The following is a 5,281-nucleotide window of genomic DNA, read 5'->3' as shown; positions in this document are numbered from 1 at the left end:
TATTATTGATAATATTACGTCATTTTAAATACTTGTAGTTTCCGAAATAAGTTTTATTTATATCATTTTTTCTCTTAGACTTTTCATAATACGATTTTTAATTTAAAATTGGGGTGCAGCAGAAACCGATACATTTGTCCGTAAAACAGACCATAAGTTAACTTAATCTTTATAATGTTGCTTTATAGTGTCAAATAAGTCTATTGGAGCTGAAGGCAATCGTGCATATATGGAACAACTCTAGAAAAACTATCACGTTGCATATTTGCATCTTGCACAACAGCATAAAGTAAATATATGCATATAATTCAATAAAAATGTTTTATAACGAAGTAAAATGATTCTGAAAAATCTTATATACATTCACATATAGGTACTTATACAGATAATTTCTGTAAAAGAAAAAGAATAGGAATACGTAACATTACTGCCTACTGTGTCAGTTTTGGAGCCCATTTTGTCAGACGCTCGTTTTTACATAATTTACAAAAAACTTAATTATCGCAAAATTGTTAACAGTATTATAAAAATTGCTTATTACTATCTAATAGAAGACACTTTTTACTTTGTATTTATGTTTTTCAAGTTGTATTTTTACCTTTTGTTGAAGAAATATTGTCTAAAAACAAAGTGGTATGTAGGTATCGGTGACCTTCCTCTTTATAGTATATATCTTGAAAATATTATATATTTACAAAATCTAAATACGCACACATGTAAAAAATTATACAAACTTTACTTAAAACATCTTTTCATATATTTTATTGTTCCGACAATTACTTTTGCATATGAACATGGATAGCGTATACCTGATATACGGAAGCGTTAATAATTAATTCTCGAAAATCATATATCGTATCGTAACTTTATTACACATGGTTGAATTTGTAAAAAAATAGTCTTTAATTTGGTAAATAAAAAAATTAAAAATTAAAGTAAATTACGGGTGGTGTGAGTATTTTGTTAAACAAAAAAATTAAAAAAATTTTTTTTTCTTTATAACTTTAAAGTACTCTGAAATCGTACAACTTTTATTTAAAAAATTTTTTTCTATCTTTTATACTTCCGACTATCTTTTATATTCGCCTTGAAATAAATTCCGTTTTTTTTTTCGAAGGGGTATTTCACCCCTTAAACATGAGTTAGCGCACGTATAAAAAAATACGTGTCTCTCAGATTTTCATGTTTTACAATATATTTCATGGAGAATCAAATCGGTTCCGGACAGTTGTGAAACTTCCCTTGTTATAGATCTGTTAATTGGTGCGGGTACATTTTGGCAAGTTCTTCAGAATAGTCATATTGATCTACTTCCAGGATTCAGAGTACGTCCCTGGGGTGGATTTTAGGGGGACACCCTTGAAAGCATGATGAATGGCAGCATGCAATCTACTAAACAACGAAAAATTGAGTCAGCAGTTGGAAATGTTCTGGCAACCAGAAGAATTTAACGAACAAGAGTATTATTGAAGAGCAGTTGTGCGAAAATCATTTTAAAGCTCACACGCAAAGAAACTCAGAAGGCCGATTCATAGTGTCTGCGAGAGGCACTACCTCAAAGAGACGATATAATACTTGGCGATTCCTAAGACAGCATTGAAAAGGTTGCACGCCTTGGAAAGACGATTTGAAAGGCAACCCGAAATAAATTCGAGAATATGTTCGTTTTATGGAACAATATAAAGAACTTGGTCATATGTCGCAAATCGAGGAGAATCGATCAAATAAGGCACAAGATACTTACTATTTGCCACATCAACTAGTAATTAAAAGCAATGCGCTGACAAGTAAATTGAGGGTCGTCTTCGATGCGTCAGCACGATCGGAGTCTGGTATGTCGTTAAACCATAAATTGCTAACAGACCCAGTGTTACAAGATACGTTGTTTGAATTATTGTTGAAATTTAGGCTACATCAATATGTTATGACAGTAGATTTAGAAATGATATACCGGCAAATTTTAATAAGAGAACAAGACAGGAATTTTCAGAGAATTCTATGGAGAGCAAGCAATCAAGAAGAAATGCAGACTTACTGTCTAAATACATTAACTTATGGTACATCCTCAGCACCCTTTCTAGTTGTAAGGTGTCTCAAGGAACTAGCAATTCAAGAGCAAGTCAAGTATCCAAAAGCAGCTAAGGTGTTAAGATGCGATTTTTATATGGACGATGTGCTTACAGGAGCGCACACTATGCAGGAAGCCTGTCTATTGCAGCAACAGTTAATGGAATTACTCAAGGCAGGAGGATTTAACCTTCGTAAGTAGAGAAGCAACTACAAGGAGATACTCAACTCGGTAAAGCAGGATGAAGAAGAGTTCCTGGTTTTAAATAAATATGAAATAAAAAATAAAGACTCTCGGATTGTGGTGGAATGCGGAGCAGGATTACCTTCAGTGCGAGGTTACGGGATATGGCCACCCTAGCGAGCATAAAAACAGCAATAAGTTTAAAAAATTTTTTAATTTAAAAAATAATTTAATATAAAATCTAATTAAAGCACTGGTTAGTGCATACACACACACACACACACACACAACATTGAAGTCCACTAAAAAATTTCTTTTGTATTTTTTGCATCCAAAATAGCGGCGCTACCGATGACAAAATCTAGCACGGTTTTTATGGAGGTGCTCTGAGGAATGACATTTAGCATTCACAAATTTTGACCTAGAGCAAAAAAAATTTCTTTTTAATGTGCATTAAAATACCTAAAGAAGTACGTAGGGGTTTGTTAAAATATAGGTATTTACAAGAATGACGGGCATTTAAAGTCACACTTGCATTTTTGCTAAAAATTTTGTTCAAAAACTGTTCATAAAATAAAAAGTTTTTTATATACTGAAAACTCCTACGTACTTCTCTGCGAAAAGCGTCTAAGAAGTTGCAGTTAAAATTTGAATCCATTCGGATAGAAATTATTGAAGTTATTTGTCATGCCGATTTGAAAAATTTTGAGAAAAACATGTTTAAAGTTCAAGCGCTCAGCTTGCGCTCATTTTTTTCGTTATAAATTCAATTGCTACTTATTTTTGTAATGATAAAGTATCGAAAAAGCAAAAAAAAATTTTCGAATTTTTGAAAATTCTAGGGTGGCCATACGCCTTAAGGTAGATGGAGAGCAAATTATAACAAAAAGACAATTATTATCATTAATTTCGAAGGTATATGACCCTCTTAGTCTCATCGGACCTATACTTGTAATAGCCAAACAGTTAATGCAACAAGTTTGGAAGGAGCAGTTAGAATGGAATAAGGAATTGCCTGATTATCTACATAAAGAATAGTTAAGGTACCACAGCGCTATCACTTCGGCTCAAACACTTGTAGTGCCCCGCAATGTCAATCCAGGTAATCCGTCTTTGGATATAGAAGTGCATATCTTCTGTGACGCGTCAGAAAGGGTGTATGGAGCTTGAGCTTATGCCTGTTATCAAGCGAGATGGGAGATCGTCGCTCAATTAATATGCTCCAAGTCCAGAGTGGCTCCTTTAAAGACTGTTACATTGCCTCGCTTGGAGCTGAATGCCGCACACTTAGCGGCTAAGCTGTTTGGTAGCCTGGAAAGAATATTGGTAGGAAGAATCAAAACGGTAAGATTCTGGACAGACTCTCTGATTGTCTTAAGTTGGATACGCACAGCTCCGTATAAGCTAAAAACCTATGTAGCTAACAGAGTGTCAGATATTCAGCAAGCTACAGCGGGCAAGGTCTGGAGTCATGTGTCATCAAAACACAACCCAGCGGATTTATTATCAGGAGGCATTAGCACAAAAGAGTTGAGAGACAATAGTTTATGGTGGCATGGACCACAATGGTTGACTCAGCCAGAGGAGAAGTGGCCATCATAAAAGACGAATCAATTGGAGGAAGTTCCAGAGCTCCGTCGAGAAGTTGTACTCACAGCAATTGTACAGATACACATATTTCAGACCTCTTACATAAATATTCGTCTATAGGTAAACTGAGGCGAATCATCGCTTACTGCATGAGCAATCGGTAGTAATCTTAGAAGAGAGAAGAAGAATGAAGAACTTACCATAGAAAGAGTTAGAAAGAGCTACTCTTATAAACATTTTTCACCGTTTTTAGCCCGCGCAAACGGTTAATTTGAGTGGTGAAAACGTGCATTTTACTCAGTGAGTATGACTCCGTTTTTAAGTCGCAAACAGGAACTTTTCCGTAAAAATAAGTGGTTAAAACGGATTCCACTCATGCAGGACACGAGTATATCTGAGTGGTAAAAACGTATACATTACGAGTATTTTTGAGTGGTAAAAAACGTAAATTTGAGTGAAAAATTTATACCAGTGCAAAATATTCATTTAGCACTCGTCACTCGCATTGCACGTTTTCACCACTCGAAATTACTCGTCGTAAGGCATAACCGATAGCACGAGAAAATCAGCTCCTGTCAAGATTCGAACCGAGGCCTGGATCTCCAAGTCTACTCTACGAGGCTGCCACTTTTCCACTGACAACCACCATACCTTTGTGAGCCACACACCTATATCGATAATTCGCTTACTTATGTATCTCTTATATGAAAGATTATAATTATTATATAGTACACTATTAGAAATGTAACTACGAGCTTCCTTTACGTAAATGAAGCTTGTGGTTATGAACGAAATTAAAAGTAATGAATGATTTAACTGAAAATTAAGTTACAGTAGTTACTTAAATCTAATGAACGTGTACATTAAATTTATGAAGTTTAATGTACTTTTAATAAAATTTTATGAAAAGTACATTAAATTTCATAAATTTTCATGAAAAATACATTAAATTTTATGTATATGTACACAAATATACTTTTTAATTATAAATACATTAAATTTGATGTAATGTCATGAAATTAATTTCAAATTATGTAATTTAAAATGTAAAGAAATTTAAGAACATTTCTAACAGTGTAATTATATTTAATATATTGTGTATGAGTTATATACATATATGTAATGTTATATACAGGGTGGACCATCTGAAGTGATCCAGTCAAATATCTCGAAAACTAGTAGGGATAGAGAAAAATGTTTCGTATGAAAAGTTTAGGGTTACACGGGGGAAGTATGGTACTGACCTTGAAAAATCCTTGGAAGGTCATTTTGAAGATCATTCAGGGGTCACGATGGTTTTTTTAAATGGAACCCCTAGTTTTTCACCATGGGATGAGAAAGCTGGTTTCAAGCCCTTTACGAAACACTGGTTGTGGTCCACAATCCGCCCACTGGGGTCCGAGTTATAGACCATCAAAATCATTGATGAACTACTCTTAC

The sequence above is a fragment of the Trachymyrmex cornetzi genome, unplaced genomic scaffold, assembly GCF_001594075.2.
Source record: "Trachymyrmex cornetzi isolate Tcor2-1 unplaced genomic scaffold, Tcor1.1 scaffold612, whole genome shotgun sequence".
Classification (NCBI taxonomy): Eukaryota; Metazoa; Arthropoda; class Insecta; order Hymenoptera; family Formicidae; genus Trachymyrmex; species Trachymyrmex cornetzi.
Note: the sequence above shows the minus strand (reverse complement) of the source record.